General features: G+C 45.9%; 1 protein-coding gene across 8 annotated transcripts in view; it reads right to left on the reverse strand.

Moving 5' to 3' along the window:
• Positions 1–27,686, reverse strand: part of RNF152 (ring finger protein 152) — a 79,932-nt gene that overhangs the window by 39,358 nt on the left and 12,888 nt on the right. The window contains exons 1-2 of one of the 8 annotated variants that reach the window (XM_081252107.1): positions 20,863–23,672; positions 11,047–11,112 (exon numbers count right to left, since the gene is read on the reverse strand). The exons of 3 other annotated variants lie outside the window; for them this stretch is intronic. The gene's annotated coding sequence lies outside the window, so the exon portion shown is untranslated. Of the gene's footprint in view, positions 1–11,046; positions 12,720–18,628; positions 19,351–20,862; positions 23,916–27,686 lie in introns of those variants that run through there. 4 more of the 8 variants (XM_081252111.1, XM_081252112.1, XM_081252106.1 and 1 more) reach the window with 4 other exon arrangements.

The following is a 27,686-nucleotide window of genomic DNA, read 5'->3' on the forward strand; positions in this document are numbered from 1 at the left end:
ATGCTCAACATCACTGATCATTATAGAAATGCAAATCAAAACTACAATGAGGTATCACCTCATACCAGTCAGAATGGCCATCACCAAAAATTCTACAAACAATGCTGGAGAGGGTGGGGAGAAAAGGGAACCCTCTTGCACTGTTGGTGGGAATGTAAATTGATACAGACACTATGGAGAACAGTATGGAGGTTCCTTCAAAAACTAAAAATAGAACTACCATATGACCCAGCAATCCCACTACTGCGCATATACCTAGAGAAAAACATAATTCAAAAAGAGTCATTTACCACAATGTTCACTGCAGCACTATTTACAATAGCCAGGACATGGAAGCAACCTAAGTGTCCACTGACAGATGAATGGATAAAGAAGATGTGGCACATATACATATAGTGGAATATTACTCAGCCATAAAAAGAAACGAAATTAAGTTATCTGTAGTGAGGTGGATGGACCTAGAGTCTGTCATACAGAGTGAAGTAAGTCAGAAAAAGAAAAACAAGTATCGTATGCTAAAACATATATATGAAATCTAAAAAAAAAAAGGTTCTGATGAACCTAGGGGCAGGACAGGAATAAAGATACAGATGTAGAGAATGGACTTGAGGACACAGGGAGGTGGAAGGGTAAGCTGGGACGACGTGAGAGAGTGGCAATGACATATATACACTACCAAATGTAAAATAGCTAGCTAGTGGGAAGCAGGTGCATAGCACAGGAAGATCAGCTCGGTGCTTTGTGACTACCTAGAGGGGTGGGATAGGGAGGGTGGGAGGGAGACACAAGAGGGAGGGGACATGGGGATATATGTATGCATATAGCTGATTCACTTTGTTGTACAGCAGAAACTAACACAACATTGTAAAGCAATTATACTCCAATAAAGATGTTAAAAAAAAAAAAGACAAAAGTACAAGAGTCAGTTAGTACCAAAGAGTGGACCACTTCTATCTATTGCAGGCCCCCTTCTCCCCCTCTACCCACTGCATGTGTGCAATCTCATCTAATCCAATCTCGGCCCGACCTCAGGCCTTGGTTGGTGCTGTTTCTGCTGCAAAGAGCCTTTTTTCTATCTCCTTGGCTGGACAACTCTTCGGCTTAGAGTTTGAGGTGGGGTGAAAGGTGGTCCCAAAACACAGATGCACACACACAGAGCAGGGCTCCTTCCTTTGCCCCCCACACTTCTCCCATGTAATTCCTTACATAACGTTGGCTGGAGTGGAAGCCCCCTGAGGACTTGCCACCTCCCACCAACACCGAGCACACAGCAGGCATGCACCATACGTCCCGGTAAACTTGTAGACACATTTATGAAAGAAGCATGAGGCACAGAAATATTACTACTGCTCACCTCTTCTTCATCAGTAGGAAGCCAGACAAAGCAGTGAATGAACTGATGTCCAGAAGCACTAAAGTGCCAGAAGAGAGAACTCTGCTTGGACAGAGTTGAAGCCCTGGGACCTTGGAAACTCATTAATTGGAACTGGAAATCCAACTCTTGTGACCAATTAGCTTCAGGCCTTCTGCATGTCATTTACCCTCACTGATTTCAGCTTCCTCATCTGTTAAGGAGGAACAGCCATAGCTATCTCCACATATTGTTTTGAGGATTAAATGGGTTAGGAAGGTATCCAATGGCCAGCATATAATAGGTGCTCAAGAAACACTGGTATTCTTTCCCCAACTCATAGCCTAACTTCAATTTGGGAGCAACAGTGACACGGCCAACAAGAAAACAGAACTTCCGGAAATAAAAACTTGGAGAGAAAAGCACAAGGAAAAGATACCAGAATAACACTGAAAAGCAAAAACATACCTAAAAGGGCAGCAAAGCTTTAACACACCAGCAAACTGGGGCTTTGCTAAATGTGCGCTTTCAATTTGCATGAGGTCTGCTTTTGTGGCTGGCTTGAAACCCTCATTGCATGATGCCATAACACGCAGCCCTGCTCTAAAAAGGTTTGGTGTTGTTATAGCTAGGCTGGTAAAACAGTGCCCAAAGCCTCTTGGCTCAGAATAAATTCCCACAAGTGTCCTGAATCTGTTAAGTATGCAAAGACGGTTTTGCATCAATGGAAAATATAGGCATTGCATATTCTGCCTTGAGGCTTACTCTCAAAATCACTACAGCCACGGTTGTAAATATTTCTTTTTCCTAAAACTCACCTCAGAGAAAGCCAGCCACCAAGGGTGATATAATTTGAAACTAAAAACTACCATTCAAACATTGACAACAGTCACACATCTGAAATCACCACTGGGATTTCTCATAGACTTCTCTCAGTTAACAGGTCCAGAATGGAATTCTTGGTCCCCTCCCCCAACCCACCCCCAAACATGCTGTCCCCACAGTCCTCTCCATCTCAGCTACTGGCAACTGCATCCTTCCAAAAGCTCAAGCCAAAACCCTCAGCAGCCTCTGGGTCACCTCTCTCTGTCACACCTCATATTCCATCTACCCCATCAGCTTCACCTTTTAAAAAAATTTCCTAAATCTACTTCTCTCTACTCCACTGCCCCCACCTTGGTCCAAGCCACCACCCCTCTCACCAGGCACACTGGCACTATCTCGAGGGGCTCCCTGTCCCCTTCTCATGCCCCTACCGTCTACTCTCGGTACTGCACCCAGAGTGATGGAGTGACTACACAAGTCAGAGCAGGCTGCGATAACCGCCTTCTGTAAGCCCTACAAGAGCCACTCGTGTCACAAGAAGTAAAACCAAAGTTCTGGGCTTCCCTGGTGGCGCAGTGGTTGAGTCCCCCTGCCGATGCAGGGGGCGCGGGTTTGTGCCCCGGTCCGGGAAGATCCCACATGCCGCCGAGCGGCTGGGCCCGTGAGCCATGGCCGCTGAGCCTGCGCGTCCGGAGCCTGTGCTCCGCAACGGGAGAGGCCACAGCAGTGAGAGGCCCGCGTACCGCAAAAACAAAAACAAAAACAAAAACAAAACCCAACCAAAGTTCTTGCAATGGCCCACAGGGCCCCGCACCATCTGACCCCACTGTATACCAGGGCCCCCCCCTCCGCTTGCCCACCCCTGCTGCCCCTGCTCCAGGCCTGACCTTCCCTCTCCCTGGAATCTCTTCTCTCAGTTACGGATGTATCTTTCCTCCTCACCTCCTTCAAGCCTGTGCTCAAATGTCAGCTGCATTTTCCTAAGGAGTATTTGAAGAGAGTTAAGGAAGGGACTGTCTCCGGGGCTGTGCAGGGTTGAGAGTCCTATCAAGACCCCCAGGGGTTAGCAACAGTGGAAGACCCCACCACCTCCAGGGCTGAAGGGCAAAAGAAGGGAGCTGTCACCAGAATCAGTACAAGTAGTCATGTAGTCTACCAGGAGGAGCTGAGAGAGAAGGAGGGAGATGGGGCTCAGGGAAGGAGGAAACAGGGATGTGCTTTGACTTCTCTCTTCTCTTGTCCTTCCATCTCCTGCCAGTGGCACAACCCAACCTGAAGCCAGAGGGCAAGGAAGGCAGGGTGATGGAGCCCAAGAAGGTCTGGGAAGATGGGAGAATGTCCAGCACACCCTTGTTAGCCGATGGAGATCCTAGAGTCCAGTCCAGGGAAGAGCCTGCAAGGGGAGCCTGGAGGTGGCCATGAGCTTTCCTTACCTCCCCTCACTGTGAGCTGCTGATCCACTAGGACTTGGAAGCCAAGTCTTTGGAGGGGAGTCCTGCCCAGGGGGGGTCAATAGCTCATAACCTAAGTACTAAGTCCCTTGTCCAAAGTTGGTGGTCTCTAGTGCCCAACACACAAAAACTGAGATGCAACTGCTACGTGGTATAGCAGAGTTTCCATTCCTGCTACCGTGAAGTTGACCCTGAAGAACTCCCCTAGTCCCATGATTACAGTTCTGAGAGCCCTGCTCTCTCTTCCAAAGTTAGTTCAAATGCAGACTAAGTGACCAATCACTGAGCAATTATAGCAAATACCCACAAAGTTCCAGGCACCCTTAGCACCCACTCCTCCCAACAGCCACACAAAGGAAGGATTCGTTGCTGGGTTTAAGAAGTAGCTGCCCAAAGCGACCTCTGAGTAGACTCCAGAGCCTGTGCAGTATTCTAAAATAGGAAGAAAAAAGAAGTTTTAGAATTGAATCCAAATTGAAAATTCTTAAACCTCTGATTTCAGATGATCCAAAACATAATGGATCTCTCTGTCATCCATGCAATTGAATTGCTGTAGGTTGTGCAATTGTGTAAACTGACTCTCCATCGAATGAGGTGGAGGAGGAGCCAGCTTCTGGATTAAGTTCTATCAATGATTTACTTTATGACCTTAGGCAATCCGCAGTTTCTCAGCAGCTCAGTGTCCCTAACTCCAAGATAAATATGATGCTTCCTCATCCAAACCTGTCAGGGACCTATTGGGGTGAATTAGCTAATATATCCTTCCTGTCTCCTTCAGAGGCTCTTCTCACCCAACCTCCTAACTGTGCATTTTGCCCAAGGAGATAATAAAGTAGTGTGGAAAGCAAGTTTGAGTCAGACTCATTTGGAAATAAAATGGTAGACCTTTCACTGATGGGACATTTGAACTTGGACAATGTATCCAACCCTGCTGTGCCTCAGTGCCCCTCCTCCGTAAAAAGTGAAAGCCAAGAAAGCACGACCTCATACAACTGCTGGGTGATAAAATGAGAGTATGCGTGCAAAGCCCTCAGGACTTTGTCTGGCATAGAATAACCACCCGAAAGCAAAGTGCAATCATCGCAAATATTACCATCATTATCATTCTCATTACCATTTTTCATAGGCAATTCCAAGTGGGATTGGTGAAAGCACAAAATTTCTCTGAGCACTCTCTAGAATTTTTCTATGTCCTTAAAATAATTCTCTTTTCTAGTCTGGAAAAGTAGAGTTGAAAATAACACAAACGGTTATTATGATCACCACCAAACTTGATTAATAGCTCTAATCACTAATGAAACCTAAGTGGCTGAAAAGCAGGGTCAAGCTACATAGACTTGATTAGAGCACAAGAAATTCATCCTAAGAGAAATCTTGGGAAAAGAGGAGTTCATTTTGGAAAATTTTCTATGAAAAAGGTATAAATTCACGACAGTAAGGGAAACCTGTTTGTGAATGGTACCCAAAAACTAAGTTAAAAAATAAACAATTTCATGAACCATAAAATACCCAAATGCTTCTTTGAGCTCAGGGATCTGGTGAAAGCTTCCTAAAGCTCCTACCTGGCATCCACACTGTAAGTACCCCACCCCTCAACTGTGAAATCTCCTAGTGCTCAGAGAGCTCCATCTGGACGAGGGACCATGGACCTTCAAGAGCTGGCACAGCACCAGGCAAACGGAAATGCCCAATCACCATGTTTGCTCTGACACATGATTGACCATACGGCCAATCGGATCAGAGAACCACGTCCTCTCCCCAGGGGACCACTTGGAGCATCATTCCAACAACCTTCCTCTGCCCTGGTCCCTAGGTCCATCAACTGATACCCGTAATTACAAGAAACATCTTAGGACCTTACTCTGGTTGGTGCAGATAAACCATTTGAAGTCTTACATTTCAGGTCTATCAGAAACAAACAGGTTTTACTCACCCAATCCTACCCCATCACCACTTTGTACCATCATTTTTTTTTTTTTTGGCGGTATGCGGGCCTCTCACTGTTGTGGCCTCTCCCGTTGCGGAGCACAGGCTCCGGACGCGCAGGCTCAGCGGCCATGGCTCACGGGCCTAGCCGCTCTGCGGCATGTGGGATCCTCCTGGACCGGGGCACGAACCCGTGTCCCCTGCATCGGCAGGCGGACTCTCAACCACTGCGCCACCAGGGAAGCCCTGTATCAACATTTTAAATCAAACTTTCAAACCATTAAAGCTCTGGAAAAGAGCGCCTGCTTTGCATAAACATTGTATCCATGGTATAGTTCCTAAAAGTAGTAGGTGTCCAATAAATATTTATTGAAGGCACAGAAGGAAGGAGGAAGGAAAAGAGGAGAAAACACTAACCCATGCTCCTGAGCTGCCCCAGATACAAGGGTAAGGATGTAGGCCATGGTGACACACCCAGGATGGGTGCCAGGTTTTCTACATGCCTTAGCCAATCCTTACGGCAGCCTTCTCAGGTATCTTATTTGCCCATTTTACAGATGCCAAAACTGAGGTACAGAGAGGTTAAATCGCTTCCTGAGTATCCCCCAGACAGTAAGTTTCAGAGCCAAGATCTAAACTGAGACAATGTAATACAGAGGTACACTGAAGTACCACCCTACTGTCTGGACACCCAAATTCACCTAGGGCAGCATTAAGCAGTCAAGCATTAGTGTTTCCATTTAGATGAGAAAATTAAACCCAACTGGTTAAATGACCAGTAAGAAATCACATGACTTTCACAGGTACTAGAGCCAGTGCTTCTACTTGGTCACTTAGGACCCTAGAAAATAAGGGACCCCATCCGTTCTTATCATGAACAGAATGAGCTTATGCTACAGGCTTTCTATCATCTTTATAACTTCATGGCAGACTGCACGCTCAAAATACAATAGCAACAATGTACAGCACCTTGTGATTTATAAAAATAATTTTATCTGTAATAACCTCCCTGTGACATACATAAGGCAGATAATGTCACCAGCCGTCAAGGCCGGGATGCCCTCAGTGACAGGGGCCCCAGAGACGCCTGGAAGCACATGACAGCTCACGGCAGCCAGGAACACAGGGAGACAGCGATGGCAACTGTCAACGCTTTCACAGCTTCTGACTACATGGCTCCAAAGGAAGAAATTTCAAAATGATTATTTTCTCCTTCAGACGGGAGACATAGGACATACAGTCCAAGTAAAACAGTATTTATCAGCATTCAAGGGCTCGACCATTTGAGGAGAAAGCCTCAGCGTCTTCTTTTTCTCCCCGCAGCCATTGCTTTTAAAAACCCTTGGGCGAGATGAGGAGAAAAGTACTTGTTGATATTGTGTTTGCCATCAGCGCACACCAATCTGTCTGCTGAACTTCTCAGGAGTGTTGGCTAATACTTTTGTATTTCCTACTGGAAGCACACCACAGCTCATAAACTGATGTGTTAATATCACTGAAAGATATAACAGCGAGTCCTCGGCACAGCATTTTCCCCCAAACTCAAAAGAACATCTAGCTACATCAGGCTTCAAAGAGAACTGATTTAAAATCTTGCTCAGCAAACACAGCACCTCTGCAGTGGATCTCAGCCTGGACTGCCTGCTGAAATCACCTGCGGAGCCTTAACAATCACCCACATTCAGGTTCTACCTGCAGAGGTTCCAATTTAATCATCCTGGGGTGTGGCCTGGACATTGGACTTTTCAAAGCTTTCCCAGTGACTCTAATAAACATTCAAGGTTGAGACGCACAGGTGCAGAAAGTGAGGCGCACACCCAGACGTTCACCTAAAAAGTGATTCACGGGTGTTAATGACCATGAACAATTTCACAATTAAGAATTATTTGATAACATGGATTTACTTTTTCAGACACCGTTTGTTCACTGCATAACTGAGAAGTCTTGATTCTTGTTCTCTGGGTCTTCCTGACCTACCTTAACCAACTTAACCTGGAAATCCAGATGAATACAAAAATTCATTTTAAAAGTACTAACGTCTATGTAGCACTTTGAGATTTGCAAATATAGAAATACAAGGTCACATTTCACCATTACAAGAACTATGAGGTAGGTAACGTAAGTGTATTCGTTTCCTATTGCTGCTGTGTGTGACAAATTATCATAAGTTTAGTGGCTTAAACAACATGAGTTATTTTTATAGTTCTTGAGGCCAGATGTCCAAAATCAGTCTCCCTTGGCTAAAGTAGGGTATGGGCATGGCTGGCTCCTTCTGGAGGCTCTCAGGGGAGAATCTGTGTCCTTGGCTTTTTCAGCTTCTAGAGACCACCTGCATTCCTAGGCTCAGGGCCCCTTCCTCGTATCTTCTGTCTCCCTCTTATAAGGAAGAACCCTGTGATTACACTGGATCCACTCGGATAATCCAGGATAACCTTTCCATTTCCAGATCCTTAATCACCTCTGCAGAGTCCCTTTTGCCACGTAAGGTAACATTCAACAGTTCCAGGGATTAGAACAAGGACATCTTTGGGGACCAATATTCAGCCTGTCACAGAGTAAGGCAAACGTCACCAGCATCACCACTATGCCTATTCCCTCTGCCCACCACAGTCGCTTTTCAGTTGAAACTGAGGCTCAAGGTTGCATGACTTAACCAGGTTCCACGTCTGGGACGGGGCTGAATTTAAACCCGATCTCATAACTCCAAGCCCCACTCCTTTCGGCCGCTCCTGTTGCCTCCCCAGATATGGCGATGCCTGCAATATTATCCTCTTTTCCAGGCTCTCACCATACTGTTAACAAGAAGTATTTCAGGGCTTCCCTGGTGGCGCAGTGGTTGAGAGTCCGCCTGCCGATGCAGGGGACACGGGTTCGTGCCCCGGTCTGGGAGGATCCCACGTGCCGCGGAGCGGCTGGGCCCGTGAGCCATGGCTGTTGAGCCTGTGCGTCCGGAGCCTGTGCTCCGCAACGGGAGAGGCCACAACAGTGAGAGGCCCATGTAACGCAAAAAAAAAAAAAAAAAAAAAAAAAAAAAAAAAAAGAAGTATTTCAACTCTGCCCCAATCATTCTCTCTGTTCCTCAGCCAACAGATGCCAAGTGGAAACTTCCAGTTCTATTATCCCTGCTGGTCACCCTGTCTCAGGTCAGCCCCCTTCCCTATGGTCCAGCAGAAGCAGCAAGGCACCGAGGCAGCAATTCATTTTACAGACTACGACGTCACAACTACCTGAGAGATTAGTCACACAAGGAAGTATATGGGCGAGGGGGTGTGGAAATGACAGCTCTCAGTTTTAAAAGAGCAAAACAATCTTAACTTGCTAAGACCTACACATACCAGTAACTGGCTCAAGAAAAATTTATAATAGGTGACATCCCCATCCTCCATGTTTGAAACAATCTATGTAGAATACATAGGAAACCGTCCTCTCAGTGATTTTCCATGGTTCCCTCCTCTCTTGCTCTCAAGTGAGGGAACTAGAGAGGGCTGACAGGGTGGTATTTAGAGCCTTAGTCTGTGGTCCCCTGGCGTGTGGTGTGTCGCAGCTGGGTAATCAGAAAGGAGTGGGCAAGGCTTCCTACACGAAGGACATTCTAATACGATGGGCACACTTCCCTTGATGCCTGGGATGTGCCATCCCCTCCTCTCACTTGAACATCATGGAGAAGAAAAGAACCCAGTGTTGAGTCATAGGCACTTTAACAATGGGAGAAAATAAACAAGCCAAGCAGATATCATTGCCCGTGTCTATGTGCAATCTGAAGTGAAAATGGTAGTGAAGGAAAAAAAAAAATCAGTGCCGCATCACAATGCAACTGGTATAATATCAGCAAGTTACATGGTTTTCCTGGACTAAGATAATTCATTGTCTCAGTCCCCAAAACTGTAAAATAAAACAGTGAATAGGGCTTGTAAAGGTCATGCGGAAGAATTCAAACAACCAGAATACTATATTTTAAATAAGCTAATGTGGTGGGGAGAAGGGGGGAGGGCGGTGCTGGAATACATTTTGTGGCTTGTGTTCATGCCAAATCCATGCTCTGAAACTATAACCCTATATACACTTACAACCAATATTTGGACTGATTCTAAGGACAGCAAGATTCCCAGACATCTAAGAGTCAGTTTGGGTCACTGTTTCAGAAAAATGAACCAATAAACTTTGTTAAGTTGTTCAAAAAGGGTAGCATCATAAGGGAATTCTGGTTTACCAGGAGTTAACAATAAACATGTTAATAAAATTAGGATGTTCTAATCCATGGGATACATTACTTTGGCGATATCATAGCCTCCAGATAACCTGGCTAAATTAAAAGTGGGTACACCTGCTAAGGACGCCTTACTCCATACTTTATAGGACCACGCAATGCTTCCAGATAGTTAAAGAGCCCTGGGTCCTTGTCCTGACCCCGCCACTAACTTGCTGTACAACCTGGACCCGTCACTCAGTTTCTCTGGGTCTCAGGGTTCTCATCTGTAAGGTGAGAGGGCTGGTCAAGATGACTTCCAAGGGCTCCTCCAATTGCAACTCTAAAAGCTTGCAAAGATCCATTAACAAAATTTACTGACTCATCTGACATTAGATTCCGATTGAGCTGGTGAGTAAAAAGATAACGAAGCTGATGTTTGAGACTGCTAACAACTAAAAGCTGGAAAACACATGGAAGCTGGTGAGCATCATGGTGAAATACACATCGGGTTCCTCTCCTGGGAAAGCTACAAAGCCTGGGGGTCCCAAGAGTTTATTGCAAAACCCCCTGAAGGTGCTTTATGTATCTGCAGGAGGATCCTCTTCATTCATGCTGCCTCCTGCTCAGCAGCGTCTCAAGTACCGGCTCAGAAGGGATGGGTGAGGTGGGGTGTTACCCTTGGGACTCAGATCCCACACAAATATCATCGCTCGGGGCCTTCTGGCCACTGAACATAGCTTTCAAGGTCACTCTGATCCAGGGATTCATTGGTGCCGGAAACTGAGCGTCTGGGGATTTGCTACACCTCCCTCCTCCTGCCCTTACTAGCAGCGGGGAAGGGGGGCATACTCTGTCCTCTTGAGGGCCCGCAAAATTAGCCACAGAAAATGAAAAGTGGATTCAAAGGGCTATTGAGCTCTCTCAGGATTTAGTTCCCTCAACAGCTCTCTCTACGGAACAAATATGCTTCAGTGGGAAAGCCCAGGAAGAAAAAAAGTGACAGGAAAATTGAGGACTTATTATAAAACTCATGTTTAAAAAGCCATAATTATCACAATAGTGTCACCTAAACATTATTTACAAACATCCTTCAGCACAATTCTCCCTCTTTGAACAGCCCTCATCTAGATAGAGTGCTATTACTCAGGATAGCATTTTAAATTATTTTAGTAGTAAAACAAGGAAAAACCAGCATTTTTTCAATCAAAACTCTGGAGTGAATATAATTAAAATAGATGCAGGGAAACAGGCATAAAAGAGAGAGAATCTGACTTTTTACCTTTATGCTGATAACTCCTACTTACCGGTTGTATAATTAAGTCAGTTTTCAAACACTGTTTTGTGGATTACTCGTTGGATAACCCCCAACACTGTAAGAGGAAGAGAGGGTAGAAATTCTTCTATTTTGCTGATGAGAAAACCGAGACTTAAGGATATTAAATGATAAGCCCAAAGCGGAGTCACAATAAAAACCCAAATCACCAAATTTCTGATTTCAAAGTCTCCTCCAGGACACCACACACTGTGTCCCAGTGATTTCATCTGCATGGTAAAAACCAAAATAATTTTTATATCAAACGCTGTCATATATTTTGCCTGGGCCTTGCTTTTGAACTTTCAGGCCCTCAGAATACTCTTAGTTTGAATCTTGGCAAAATGAAGCAAATTTCCAACTGCCACATAAATGGAGTTTTCTTTACGAGCAGCTGCAGGTAAGAACACGCCCCTCGCAGTCTGACGTCATTACCGTAGTTCACCTCCTAACCCACTGTTACTTCTTTTAAATGACCAGGCCTATGGTTCATGGCCGTATTCTGATCACACAAGGGCACAAAAGTAGCAAATAATCCCACAGTCCACTTCCAGGCCCTGGCCAGCAATCAGAAATCTGACTGTAGGTCTTTGTTCTTTCTATTTTTGGATGATACCATTTCGCAAAACACCTCTCAGCCTCAGCCCTGTTAATCAATAGTCATTTAAAGTAAATTTGTCATGGAAGTGTTTAAACACCTACATTCAATAGTGTTTGCCAAAATAATGCATTTGCCCCGTGATTATAAATGATCAAATAACTAAAACACCACAGCAGCAGCAAAAACAGCTCTAGTCTGTGCTGAGGTGGTGGGTATGAGCTTAGCTTCATTTCTGGGATCCTGTTACTAAATCCACTGAAATAAATGAAGCGGGGCGAAGACCCAGAGCAGGGCTGGGTAGAGGGATGCTCTGTACCAGACATGGTCTGTCCCAACCCTCTCTTCTCATAGCTGGACTCCCCTCCACCCACCCATCCACCCCAGTTTCTAGGACCAGTCCTAACCTTAGTGGAGACGTCTGAGTAATTTTGGTACAACCCTCTGGGACCCCACACCCAAGTCCCTCTGACTGCTGGCTCGACCGTGACTTCCTGCCCAGGCTCCTGTACCTACACTTGAGTCCTTTCTTGATTCCTTAGCCCGCCCGGTCTGAAGCTCCCTGGACTCCTGGCCGCCCTTCCATCCCTCAAGCCACCTGGACCTGCTGTCCCTACAACCACGTACCCCAGGACTGGGAGCCTGTCCTGAGAGACTGCCACCTCTGGAAACAGTCTTCAGTTCTGTCTCCTTCAACCTCCTATTGCAACCCATCACCCTGAGGGGACCCCCTCCCTTCCCCAGCCCTCCTGCAGCTCCTCCGTTTTATCTGGAAGTGGACCCCACCCATGGCCCCCACCAGACAAGTCTTCAGCACTCCTTCCGGACCTGGCCGGACCCCAAGAACAAGACCGGCAGCTCCTCAATCAACCGTCTGCCTTTCAGACCTGGCTCTTACTTAAACGCCTCGGTCCGAGCCTAACATCTACTTATTCGTGGAGACAGAGCCCGAGAGAGGCCGTCCTCACCACCACCCTTCACTAGTGACTTGAGAGCTGCCGGTGGCTTGCCCTCAGCCACCTATTAACTGCCTTGCAGACATCATGATGCAGCAAATTTCACACAGAGGTGAGAAACCTGAGTTCCCATTTTAATAGGAAATGTGCTTACATTCAGTTGGCAAGACTGGGGCAAAACCAGGACTAAATGCAGGCTGACCTGGCTTCCTTCTTACTGTATGAGTCCTACTTGTGGAAGCCCTATGTTTCTCAGGCACCAGGTTACGTCAATGACCAGGTGCAGGAGGGCGGAGGAGGCACTTTTTTTTTTTTTAATTTATTTATTTATTTATTTATTTTTGGCTATGTTGGATCTTCATTTCTGTGCAAGGGCTTTCTCTAGTTGCAGCGAGCGGGGGCCACTCTTCATCGCGGTGCGCGGGCCTCTCACTGTCGCGGCCTCTCTTGTTGTGGAGCACAAGCTCCAGACACGCAGGCTCAGTAGTTGTGGCTCACGGGCCTAGCTGCTCCGCGGCACGTGGGATCCTCCCAGACCAGGGCTCGAACCCGTGTCCCCTGCATTAGCAGGCAGATGCTCAACCACTGCGCCACCAGGGAAGCCCGAGGAGGCACTTTTTAACCCACGTGCGGCGATCTGATGCCCCTTGGCCACAACCCTGTATTACCGGTGAGGGTTAGGGCTCCCTGGCATCCCAATCACCTGCACGCACCGTTCAGAAGCCACCACGAATTCATTTCACCTCGCAGAATGGGACAGGGTAGGCACTTGCTCAAACTCCCACTTCAGTACTTCTGATAAAATCAATTGTTTCAAATAAAACTGGGAGGACTTTTGTACTTCCCACCGGTACCATCTAAGCTCCTTGGTTTCAGGCTTAGTTGACTTAAGTGAAATCAGCAACAGAGCATGAGAGGGCTGTTTTGGTGCTAATCCAAACTCTAAGTTGCTTCCAAAGTGCTGCTTAAGTCTCACAGACCATGTTCCCAGGGGCTCCATGACATAGTCATTAGAGACACAGTGTCACAGCAAGCAGTTCTGGAAAGAGGCAGGAGCTGCATCCCTCTCCAAGGGGGCACATGCTGCTCTCTGAAAATGGGCTTGAAGCTGTGGCGTGAATGAGCATCAAACTCTCTGTTGTTGGGGGAGACAGGGATGTTATGGGTTGAATTGTGTCTCCAAAAATGGTGTGTTCAAATCCTAACGTCCGGTACCTCAGAACGTGGCCTTATTGGGAAATAGGGTTGTTGCACATTCATCAGTTAAGGTGAGTTCACACTGGATTAGAGGGACCCTTAGTCCAACACGACTGGCGTGTTTAAGAAGAGAAGAGACACATGAGAAGAGAAGGCCACGTGATGACAGAGGCAGAGATTAATGATGCATCTACGAGCCACGGGTTGCCGGCAACACCAGAAGCTGGAAGAGGCAAAGAAGGATCGTCTCCTACAGGTTTCAGATCGAGCATGGCCCTGCCGACACCTCCAATGTGGACTTCCAGCCTCCAGAAATGTGAGAGAACAAGATTCTCTTGTTCTAAGCCACCCAGTTTGTGTGACTCTGTTACAGTAGCCCTAGGAAATTAACCCAAGGGGGAAATGAACAACTGAGGAATCACAAAAACCTCTTGATTGAGAAGCAGCATCAAATAGGAAAGAGAAAATACAGACGTCCCCCAGCTTAGGATGGTTCGGTTTAGAATTTTTTGACTTTACAGTGGTGTGAAAGTAATATGCGTTCAGTAGAAACTGTACTTCGAATTTTGATCTTTTGGGGGGCTAGCAATTTTCAGTACGATCCTCCCTTGTGATGCTGGGCAGTGGCAGTGAGCACAGCTCCCCATCAGCATGCGATCCCCAGAGTAAACAACCATACACTCACAACCATTCTGTGCCCAGATGATCCTTCTGTTTTTCACTTTCAGTACGTAATCAATAAGTTACATGAGATAGTCAATAAATAGGCTTTGTGTTCAATGGTTTTGCCCAGCTGTGGGCTAATGGAAGTGCTCTGAGCTCGTTTAAGGTAGGCGAGGCGAACCTACGGTGTTCGGTAGGTTGGCTGTATTAAATGCATTTCTGACTTAAGACATTTTCAACTTACGATGGGTTGATTGGGACATAACCCCATCGTAAGCCAAGGAAGATCTGTACATATTTGTGATCAGGAACATCTTTCACAGCGTGGCCGCCTGCCTGGTTGAACTGGAGGAAGATAGACAAGGCCCGGGGTCCCTAGAAGGACACCTCCTTCCCCTAAGAAACGAGACCATCTAATTCAGGTCCTAAGTAGGGGAAGGAACGGGGTGGGGGCGGGAACAGTAGAAATTTTTTCCTCCCTGTTTACATACAAAATACTCCCTCCTGCATCCTGAGCCTCGGAGTCCCTCTCTGCCTCACGTGCTTACAGAAAGGTACTAATAGGTGTTTTCATAGTCATGACCTCATGTCATCTTCACAGCCATTTTTGCTACAGGGAAGGAGGGAAAATATTATCACCCCCATTTTACACACAAGGAAAATGAGGCTCACACAAGATCACAGATGAGATGACCATCCTGAAAAGAACATCAGCTGACAAAAGGCCTTTTCAAAAAAAGGTGGAGTGGGGCTTCCCTGGGGGCGCAGTGGTTGAGAGTCCGCTTGCCGACGCAGGGGACGCGGGTCCGTGCCCCGGTCCGGGAAGATCCCACATGCCGTGGAGCGGCTGGGCCCGTGAGCCATGGCCGCTGAGCCTGCGCGTCCAGAGCCTGTGCTCCGCAACGGGAGAGGCCACAACAGTGAGAGGCCCGCGTACCGCAAAAAGAAAAAAAGGTGGAGTGGAAGTAGGAGGTGAGGAGTAAAAAACAGCCCTAAATCTTGTCTTTTTTTTTAAAAAAAAAAGAGCTCAACAAAAGTTCTAGAAGCTTTCCACGTCCAAAACAAATCAAATCTGTTGGCTGTGAAAAGCAGTCCTTTTCCCTTTTTCAGTAGTTGTTCAGGTAATATTGCTTTGGACACAGTCCACTGATTCTCTGACCATTTTTTAAAGTGTCTTTGAGGGAAAACCGCAAACACATTTTCCAGGCTTGAAAATGTAAGTATTCTGGCCTTTGGTGTTCAGTCTCATTCAGTGCTTCCAAATCTTCACGCACTCCTGTGTAGCCACAGGGACCTTTCATAGCCATCACCCTGCACAAGCTGGACCTCAGTGTTTGAGAGGCTGGAACTCCACAGACTCACGTCCAACAACCTCTGATGACTGCATGGACCTTTTCCCAAAGCAACACTGCATAAGGGGAAGGAAGGCAGGGATAGAGCGGGGTGGCAGGCGTCCCAGGAAAGGATGGGACTGAAAGGGTTAAGCCACAAAACACTGGGGATGAGAGCTTGGGTGGAGAGCTCTGACTGCAACCAGCTGCCTTTTCCATATATTTTAATCTTTCCCCCCTGGAAAACACCCAGTCACTCACTGGTCACTGAGAAGTCTTGACTTTCATACCCCCAACGCTGCAGCCAAGACGTCAGGCACACAGACCCCAGGACCTACCGCTCACCACTCTGGGAAATTACCTCTGCGAAATGCCGTCCCCACATTTTTGTCAGCTTGAAAATATTAAACACCACTGAAAGAAATTTAAGCTTTCTTTTTCAGATTTAAATGTGCACTTATTTCAAAATGAATTAGTAGTTCTCTGGGTTTCATAACGTTTGATTCATTAATGATAACTACAGCTCGAGAATTTGAAAGGGAAATTGCTTTCAGGATAAAATTAAATGCGAAACTCTAAGCAGTGATTCACGGCTGTTCCTATCTAAATTACTAATCCATGTGACAACCTGGTTGGCAGCACAAAAAAGAAATACTCTTTTCCCCCATTGCCTTTATAGACTTTGCTGAATTGTTTTGCAAATTGTCTAAACCCAAGTCCTAGATAATCCCTTGCTAGCAGCCTCCATTTCATTGTGGCATTTAGTACTTAGTGTCTCTATTGCCTCAGAGAGGTTCAGAATGGACTAATACTTCTGTGCCTCAGAAAAGAGTTTTCTCAACGTACGGTGCAATGGATTTCCAGGGCAACTCATTTTAAACTGAAGGCGAATATCTCCGTGCTATCTGTCCACATCCCCCCAAAAGAAACCTGCATAAAACTCTAAAAATGGCAATTTTCTTTTAGTTTGCAAGGAGGGCTAGCCAGCTGAGATTTAATTACATATCTCCCTGTTGGAATGATTGGGAACTAGAGTCAACCCTGTGGTCCAGAAGACAAGATAATATAATGTTTCCAAAGTTTCATCAAGCCCAGGTTATACTGCCTCCTAAAATTTCTCTCAGGTCTGTTCCTACAACCACTGCCTGGGTCCACACCTTAGACCAGGGTGGAGAAGCAGGGATGTTCCTGACCGTGTGGCCCCAACTTCCAAAGGCGCTCAGAGGACCAAGGTCCCACAGGGCACACCTCACTGGGAACCGCTGTCCAGACCACCACGACAACCCTGAAAACCAGGTCCATCCCCATCTCCAATCTCCCCCTCACTCCCACCACCCTGTGTACGGGTCCTAAATGGCAAGTCAGGTCCCCGGCAGCCCTCAGGAGCACTACCCCATGCCAGGGCTTTAATATGATGATGGCTTAACCCTTGGGACAATTCGGGGAAGGTGCCCTCATGGTCCCAATACTGCCGGGCAAGAGACGGCAGCAGACACTCAACACACTTGCCCAGGTTACAGAGCAAGAACATGGCAGAGCCAGGATTCACACCCACACTTTCTGCCCAATTTCCCATGCTTTGAACCATCTGAGCACGCCTCCCACAACTTCGAAGATTCTACTTACTCCTTATGACCAAGGGAGTGGGGCCCACGTGCCCACGAAGGTCTAAAGACCCTTTGGTGATTTGGTTACATTTCCAGCCTCATCCGATCCACACCCTCTTCTCCATCTTCCCCCAACTCTGGCTTTTCCAAACTATGCACGTGCTGTTCCCCCCACCTCTCCTCCCAGGAGGGCTCCCACAACCCCCCTTTATGCTCCTGCAGTGCCACATTCATCCCCTTCGTCAACCATTCACTACTTTCTATTGACATTGGGGACACACGTGTGTCTCCCCCGAGTCCGTGACCTTCTCCAAGGCGACAGCTCTGGCTCTTCCACAACCAGCCCCTGCGTGCCCGCAGCAGGGCCGCAGTGAGCCGGTCCCCAAAGCTTTGGAACTAATGAATGTGCTATGACAAATGTCTTCAAAGCAAAAGCAAAACCAAACAACAGACTTAGGGGCTTGCCCCAAATTGACTCAGGACCCTTAAGAGTAGGGAGGAGGACATGGGGTTTATGTGCCCTTTTTAAAAGCTCTGCCTGTCAGGGCATTTTTTTCCACCAAGCATTCAAACATGGCAACCTCGTGATGGCAAACACACCGAGCTATCTGCTCACTAGCTCAAGGGTTTATGAAGCAAGCCTGTTTCAGATTTTAAATCAGCAAGAGATAACCTTCAGAGTGGGAACTCAAGAGCCACACATGTGTTACAAAAGCAAAGAGATGACAAACTGAATCCACAGCTCCGACTGGTTTTTATTGTTGTTTCCTGGCAGCAGGAGGGAGAGCAAAGAGATATTTGGAAGAAGGGGATTTTGTTGTTGTTGTTGTTTTTAATTTTAAGAAGGGAGGGTACCTATTCCCTACATCTCTTCTGTGGACCCTACCACAGGGTGAACCAATGTAAACCAGGCTGGACTCCCTGCAGCACCAGTCTGAACCATTCAGGCCTCTATTCCTGACCATGAACTTGGCATCAAATAAACCCAGATGCCATTGACAATGCAGCATGAAAAGCAAAAATAACAACTGTAACTCGGGGTAATCACCTGAAAGATAAAATAATGTTCCTAAATCCCTTAGAATGGTTACCAATGTCCAGGGCACGCAATTTCTCGGAGGAACCCCACGGTACTGTGAAAACACACAAAATGCACATAAAAATACAACTTCAACTGCTATGCTAGCTAAAACAAACAATTCATTAAACCAATTTCACTCACCTTCTTAGGACTTAATGAGCCCCTGGGGGACAATCTGGATGCCCCGTGGCTCCTTCACAAACCCTCATTCGTGGTAAGGCATGAAGCTGGGCTTTCCTTTCTCTCCATTTCCCTTGCAGCCAGCACTGGCCTTCAAGTGTTGCTATCAGCTTATGGCACCTATCTGCACCACGTTCAGGGGTGTTTTCTCCCAAGGAAAAGCATTTTTAAAATATTTTCCAATGTTTCTCTTTTCTTCCCAGTTTATTCAATGTCTCAAGAGCAGCCACACCTGCTCAGTGTCAGCTTGGAGACCACAGGGCGGAGGGAAGTCCAGCCTAGTCACCCTTAGCTGACTCTGCAGGGCACTCACTGCCCTGGGCATCCAGAAAGGCCGTCTCAGGTCACAAGGATAAGTATGGGCTTTAGAAGCAACTTCAAAGTCGTCCACTAAATGAATGAGAAGCATACATCAATATTTTGCTGTGTAGTTCTGTGGAGAAAAGATGCAGAACAGAAAAGTGTGGGGGAAAGTCAGGACCAGGCATTGCAAAGGCAGCTTCATGAAAAGGTCAAGGACACACAGGATTCTTCAAAAGTGACTTAAAAGCAAATTGATAAAGAATTGCCTATTCTTGAGTTTCTTAGCGTTCCAACTTTAATGATTAAATACAAAAACTAAAGAGCATTCATTGTTCATAAGAATGTAGATCTTTCATAAGCATTTGAGGTTCTTAGAAAAGATTTTTAGAACATTCTAACATCTTGGTAATCTCGTTTGTTCTGGCAATATCCTAAGTTCTCCATTTTCTTTGTAAGTAGGACTAGCTAAAGTAACTCCAGTCTTTTTTTTTTTTTTTTTTTTTTTTTTTTTGGTACACAGGCCTCTCACTGTTGGGGCCTCTCCCGTTGCGGAGCACAGGCTCCGGACGCGCAGGCTCAGCGGCCATGGCTCACGGGCCCAGTCGCTCCGCGGCATGTGGGATCTTCCCGGACCGGGGCACGAACCCGTGTCCCCTGCATCGGCAGGCGAACTCTCAACCACTGCGCCACCAGGGAAGCCCAAGTAACTCCAGTCTTAACCATTTCAATCACCACAGAATTCTAATTACTGAAATCCACAGAAATGGGAAATGTCTATCCTCAAATTTGAACGGCTGACAGTACAAGGAACAATGATATAAAGACAAAATAAGAAAGCAAAGGTACCTTTGGACAGGAAGCCACGACAGTAACCGTGTAATTAGGATTCACGATAAGCATTTGTATTTTCTGATATAGACTTACACGTTGAGCTCATTCATTCTGAATTCAACCCATGAGGGAAAAGATGGGCAAGTCTACCAACTCAAGTTAGGCATCGCCATATATATTGTCCTATTACATCCTTCCATTTCTCCCAAACCTCCCCCTCTCTTGGAAAGAAATAATAGAAAATATAGAAATATTATTTTACTGGACCCATATCTAACACTAATCCCCTGCTTTTAGGATTGTAAGGAGGCTGGAGTTCATGGGGTGGGTAGGTGTAGAAAGCACAGCAGGAAGCCCTCAGTGGCCAAATTTCACTGCAGCCATGATGTGGCCTGTGTACTCCAAACAAGTTTTACTTATCACAGTGTCTGAGGATGGGATTTATTATTGCAAATATGCACAAGCAATGGTATTTTTAAAAAATCCTCATGTCATGCATCTCCTTGTCTCCCACAGAGCTGTGTCTACTAAGTGCTCTCATCTGCTCTGGTTTCTTCTACCCAAGGAAGAAAGGGTCCCTCCCCAACCCCGGCTGACCCTTCACCCCTGGCTCTTCACAGCTGGCGTGGTCCCTGGAGAAAAGACTTCACATCCCTGCTGGCTCCATCGCCCCAAAGTCCCGCCCCTTATTTGTGTCTTGACCAAGCAGACCCCAAACCCCACTCCCTGAAGGTTCTGCTTCAGGATGTCACCCTTCTTTCTCTCCCTTCTTTTAAGGATGTGGAAGGAAGAGTTCTTTTAAGGTTAACCAAGAAAGAAAAAGGGTCAAAGTCCTATCTCCCTATCAGCATGTTTGTAGACCTCACTTCTCCAGATCCAAGAAAAAGAAAAGTGAAGCCAAAGTAAGGGACCACCTCCATCCGGGGCAAAAAGGTCCAGTTTAAATTGAGCGCCCACTGTCTTTCCGTATCCATGCCTCCTGCCTCACTGTGATGCTCACCCTACTCCTCCCACCACTCCCGGGGTCCCTCCCACGACACCATCCTCAAGTTGCAGCCTACCTGCCCAGATCGCGTTACAGCTTGCGGTCATCTTTTTCACCTTCCCTCCATCGGACCTGCACCCGCTTCTCAGAGGGGCTAAAAGAAACCTGATTCACAGGATTAGCTACTATACCCTTACGGAGGTGAATGTGTTATCCTACCCAAGGGCACTCACGTTTTAGCAAAGGACTCGTGGATATAAAACCCAAAAGGAACAGCAAAAAGAACTAATTTATACTGATTGTCTATGTACCAGCTCCAGCTCTCAGATACATCATTTAACTTCTCTGGGCCTGCCTGATTCCGACCTCAGACTATCGTTCTGAGAATTAGTGAGGTGACATATACAGAACACTGAGAACAGCACCCGGCACGCTTGCAAGGGCTCTGTGCACATCAGTTATCAGTATTAACCTTCACAGCAGTGACCCTTCGAGACAGGTACTGCTGGCCTCATCTTAAATGAGGACACGGAGTGATTTGCTCAGGATCACAAGGCTAATACATAAGTAACAGAGGAGGGATACAGCCCTCAGTCCACTGAGTAACCACCGTTCATGCTGTCTTCTCCATACCACAAGGAATGAATCTCTAATGGTAAAGCCAAGGACACTGCAGGCCAGCAGAGTGAAAGTGCATTAGCGGGTCCTGTGGTATGCTGAGGGCGCCCCATCAGAAGGAAAGGCTGAACGGCTGGGGTGTGCGTCGAGTGATTCCTGGAGCACGACTGGGGTTGAACAGGATGTTATGTTCTATCAGGGCTGATTCAAGGCCTACCTCTGACCTGCAGAGACCTCAGTCTATCATTTCACCTCATTTAGTCTCAGGCTTTCCCAACTATAAAATGGGAACAAATTTACTCGGGAGGTGGTAAGCTCCTGACACCGGGAAGTGTTCATGGCAAAAGGTAAAACTTCTCATGAGGGAGGTTCCAGAAAAGGATCCTGCGGTCAGGAGGGCAGCAAACCTGATGTTGGTTACTCCCAACATTCAGAATGGGTAGTTCATAGAACAGGCTAGAGATGAACAATGTTTATTTTAAAAACTTAATACCAGAGCCAAAAAATATTGCTAATGACCTTGATACTATCTGGTTAAAAACTCTGAATGAACTCTGGGCAGTCTGGTTTTTGATCTCCAAAACAGGATCCATAATTAGGCCCCCTTCCTCTCTGGCTTGTCCTACATTCGAAAAGCATTGGCTACTCTACTAAAGTGGACTTCCCTCAGAATAACCTCACTATTCTCTATTTCCCCATAATTTCAGCAGCTACTCTTTGCACTATAATCTCCGGATGAATTTCTAGTATAGAAACAAAATAGCCACAATAAGATAAATTACAACTCTATTGTGACCAGAGCACAGAGTGACTGAAATTAAAACTCTAAAATTTTTAGCATTTCATTGTTAATATTATGTTCATTGAAGATGCTTATTGTCAGTATATTTTGTTTCTGATAGCAATTACTTTTTATCGGTACTTTTCAATACTGCGAAGTTTTGAAAGATCACTGTGTTATAATGAACTGATGTAACAATGCTACTCCTGAGTTTCCATCCTGGTTCTGCCACTTGACAGCATAATCTAGAGCCAGCTGCTAGACCTCTCCGTGCCTCAGTTTGGTCATCCAAAAAATGGGGACAAAAGCCTACTTCTAAATTATTGTTAAGTATTACGTTGGGTGACTATGTAGAGTTTTACAAGATGCTTTGGATTTAGTGACTGCCAAGTACATATCAATAATTTTTTTTCAATTATAAAATTGTGAGACCAATTTAAAGATATTTAATACTTAAAATTTTACCCCAAATTTTGCAATCTCCATACTTAAAAACTGGCAGGCCTTACCTCTTACAGCACTGCGGCTAACACCACCACCTCCTTTTTTTCTGCCAACGTACTAAACTCCCATTACTCAAAAGTTAGTTATGAACGTCAGCCCACCTAAAATTCTCTGAAGGAGGAAAAGCTCTTTCTCCATAACCCAGAGGAAGTGGACTTGTTTTCTGAGAAAATGGAACAGGCCAGAGCCCAGGACAGCAGATTCTAGCTGAGATTGTATTGGTAAACAAACATCAAGAAAGGAAAATTAAAGCTGCTTTACTCCCCAAAGTATTTTCCTAATCTACCTTAATAAGCATAGTTTCATTCTGTTTACTCACAACCATTTTTCATACATTACTAAATGAATTTTGTTTGATTAAGTTAATTTTAGAAACATAAAAACTAAGTTCAGGTTTCTACTACTGTTTTTACCCATTTGGGCTCTGAGTATATTTTGGTTCCTGAAAACCTAACCCAACATCTTACCTTAATACCAAAGGCAAAACTACATGGCAATGTGCCCCGGCACTATCTCCTTGCAGCCACTGCTCAACACCACATTAAGAAAAGAATCAAGATAGTCAATACGTCTTTTGAATAGTAGACAAATATAAACGAAGTCAAAGGTGGTAACTGACATGACACTTCTGATTACAGATACAAGATTTAGCTGTCAAGATGCAGTGGCCCCAACGAGGAAAGGAAACTTTCTGATGCTATAGCCCTTAATCAACCAGTACCACCAAGATACCATATCCAAAAAACAGTGTGGGAAATACAAAAAAGCATTAGATCTCTGCAGTGCTCAAGGAGATTAAAAGCTAGTTAGAGACGTAACAGTTCACACTAACATTTACTGGTGAAAAAAGTAGTAAGCTAGGTCCCTGGAATGCAAAGATGAATAGGTGGGCTCAGCCCTCAGCCCTGATCTGCCCTTGGTCAGCAGCTGGCTGTCCCCAGGACCTACATTAAGGTCTGCGAGACAGAGGAGGCAGCAAAGGCCACTTTCAGCTGCAGTTATCAGGGATTCAGGGATGGGATCTGAGCAGGGAATTAAAGAAAGAGTGATGATTTGAATAGAAGGGCAGAGGAAGAGGGAGCAGGCTGGCCGGTCCCGAGCACATCTAGGGGCTGGTGAGTGAACCGGCTTAGGTGAGGAGAGGGTCTTCCAACCAGGTTCCCAATATTCCAGGCAGGGTCCCATAGGGAGCACTTCTCATGCACGGTCCGTAAAGCATTTCAAATCTAGAAGAAATCATAACCAATTTAGGAGCAATACATAGAAATCAAGCTACACGACAACGTGAAGTCACAAACCACTTTTAGTTTTCCATACGTGCAAGTCTCCTCCGCTCCAGATAATTTGTTTCTTTGTTCCTACCATTCTTTTTACCTATGTCCTTTCACAGCCAGCCCTTGAGAGGTTCTCTCTCACACTGGGTAACACGGTTCAAAACTCAGACTCACAATGACCACCTGGGTGTGCCTTACTCTCGAAAGAACAGCTCTGACCTCGCTACTAAATGCATTTCCAAAGTGAACTCTCGATTTCTCCCAAATCTGGTCCTTCCTCCACAATTTTATATTTGTTACCACTACTCACCCAGTAGCTCAGACGTGAAAACCTGTTTACTTCTCACCTCTCATTCAATCGGTCTCCAAAATTCTCACTTTGTCTCGGAAACGCTTCTTGCTTTCGTTCACCCTTTCCATTCCTGTGGCCTCCCCTGGAGTCCAAGTCTTCCCCACATCTTCTCTGGACCCCAACTGGCATTCCCACCTTTGTCCTTTCCTGCCCCGATCCATACCAACTGCTGCCAGATTAAGCTTCTGAAAGCACAGCTTCACATCCACATCCTTTCCTGCCCCTACACCATCAATGGCTTCCTGCAAAATAAATGCCAAAGTCCCCCTCCCACCCACCATTCTAATCCTTTTCCTACAAGTCCTGCTCACATGCTCCAGGCTTCAGGCAGAAAGCATTTTTTTGTTGTCCAGAAGACAAGATCCACCCTCCCTTACCACCTTGCTGCTGCAGAAATGTCACTCCAGATGTCCAGATGACTACCTACCCTTCCAGGGCATTGGCAAATGCTACTTCTTCCATGAAGCCATTCTAAACCCTCTAGCAGGAAGTCATCTTTCCCCCTCTGAACTCCAAGGCCACTTCATCCAACACCACCCGGCACTTGAGTTCCTTGTGTCTATGTGTTCTTATTCCTACAAAGGTAACCTCCTAAAGGAGCATCTCTATATAAAAATAATCAAACCAACGTGCTAAATTAGCACTTTCTTACAAGGAAGCATTGTGTCAAGAGTTATGGAAAGGGCTTCCCTGGTGGCGCAGTGATTGAGAATCTGCCTGCTAATGCAGGGGACACGGGTTCGAGCCCTGGTCTGGGAAGATCCCACATGCCACGGAGCAACTAGGCCCGTGAGCCACAACTACTGAGCCTGCGCTCCGCAACAAGAGAGGCCGTGACAGTGAGAGGCCCGCGCACTGCGATGAAGAGCGGCCCCCGCTTGCCACAACTAGAGAAAGCCCTTGCACAGAAACGAAGACCCAACACAGCCAAAAATAAAAATAAATTAATTAAAAGAAGGCTCAACATTAAAAAAAAAAAGAGTTATGGAAGACACAAGGCCATCAGCTGACAGTTTAGCAGGGAATTATGCTCAATCCATGCAAAAATAAAGCAATATCACGAACTCTTTTTAATCATCATATACAAACGTTAGTTGAAGTCATAAAAATACAGGATATCTCAGACAAAGTGAGTCTCCTTAACAGAATGAAAAATCTTGAGGCAGAATACTACAGTGGCTTATACCATAAACTCTGGAGCCATTCATGGCTGGGTTCTAATCCCAGCTCTGGCAGTACTTATTTTGTGATCTTGGGCAAATCAGTTAGCCTCTCTGTGCCTCAAGTTCTTGTAAATGGAGAAATCAAAATAGAGATATTAGTAGTACCTTCCCCTTAAGGCTATTGTGATAATGATGCACATACTGTATACAACACTTAAGAGCCTGGCACATAATTAGTGTCATCCATATTAGCTACTCTTATTCTTATTCTTGTGCAAATGTTTTATCCGGGGATAAAAAAAAAAAACAAACACAGAAGAATCAGATATTTGGTAGTTAAGATGCCAGCAGGATTTTTTCTAGAAAGAGAGACTTTACCATCTTAAAATCCTGAGGTCAGATTTGTTCTGTTTGCTGACAGGGAGTCTTTGACAGGTAAGGTAAAATCCACCGGGGGTGGCTCTTTTGTACAATGGACTGAACGCTGTGCAAATGGAGCAGGCACCGAGACCACTGACTCAAACACTAAGCTTTCAGCCAACGAAGGGCTCAGCCACAATCAGCCATTGTCTCCCACAAACAGCCCCTCTGTTGTCATCCAGATGAGTGCCAAATGAAACCGTTTGACTTAGAGTTGCGGACAGTGGCTCTGCGTCGACACAACCACAAATCCAATTAACTGCTGCAAAGGAAATCTAGCACTAGGCATTGAATTTGGGCTGAGAAGCAAGATTTGGGGTTCAGCTTTTTAAGGGACACTAATCCACATCATTCAGCTGGACTAAGCATATAGGAGTCTGTTTCAAAGCCCATCACATCATATACAGTGATTTTATGTTAATGGTGTAGGGAACAGCTGTGACTGTAGGGTATCAACATCTCTCATTTTCCCCCCAAAATATGAAAACGCATTAAACATAAATTACCACAGATATCTCAACTTGAACTTGCATTGCGGACTCATATTCATACACAGTGAAACGAGAACCGCTGGGACATGCGATGTTTTATTAACTTTTTACTAAAAGTATTTATAGCTCAGAGCTGCCTGTTATTCACAGGTCAGAATTATTAGAGTGGTGGAACAGCAAATCCACATTTATCATCCTCTTATTTTCTGATACATTTTAGAAATTAAAAGAATTATAGCAATAAGACTGATGCTACCTACACAAGAACAAACAAACAAACTCTCTTGTCATGGTTAGAATGAATGTCTGATTTTACTCACTGCCTGGAATACTGGCATGGCTGCTTCAGCAAAGTCCCTTCTTTCCAAGCGTCAGGGAAGGTTAGGGAAGGTAGGCTGACTGCCAAAACACGCACCCCCAAATCTCACTGGCCGAACGCATGTGGTTTAATTTCTTCACGTTGCATCTCAATGCAACTTGGTAAGGGAGGTTCTGCTCCACACGGTCGTTCAGGACCAGGGGTCCTTCCACCCTGTGACTCCATCATACCCCAGGGCTTCACAGTTCTCCCCAGCACCCCCCTGCAGCTGGCCAGCAGACCAGAAAGAGAGCAGATATGCAAAAGGACCCCCACTCTTAACTGCCTCTCATTTCCACACACATCCTTTCGTGAGAACCAATCTCATGGCTCCACCTACATACAGAAAGTAGTCCAACACAGCGGTTGTCAACTGGGGGCAATTCTGACTCTCAAGAGGCAGGTGGCAATGTCTGGAGACATCTCTGATTGTTACAGCTGGGTGACTGGCATCTAGTGGGTAGAGTCCAGGGAAGCTCCGAAACGTCCCCCAGTGCACAGGACAGTCTCCCCACAACAAAAAATTAACCAGCCCCAAATGGCAATATTGCCGAGACTTTGGTAAGCATCTAGCCAGTCTCCACAATCGCACATACGTCAATGCTCAGATCCACCACCATTTCCCACTACCAGACACCCTCATCAATCGCAACAAATCCATGTATCGATAGTCTGTTCGTTCATTTGCTTGTTTGTTCCTCCATTCATTCATCCAAGCTCCAAGCTCCTAAACAAGACAAGGTCTTACAAGTCAAAGGACTTCACAGTGGAGCAGGGGAGGCAGGCATATGTAGAATTATCAGACATGGGGTAAGTGGGATTTAAAAGAACAAATGGAAGGGCAATTAATTCCGGCTGAGAGAGTTGGAGGAGAAGCCATCGGGAAAGTGGAATAGGAAAGACGTCTTGAAGGAAGCATATACTCATGGCTTCCCATCG

Source organism: Mesoplodon bidens (assembly GCF_964165515.1).
Source record: "Mesoplodon bidens genome assembly, chromosome: 13".
Lineage (NCBI taxonomy): Eukaryota > Metazoa > Chordata > Mammalia > Artiodactyla > Ziphiidae > Mesoplodon > Mesoplodon bidens.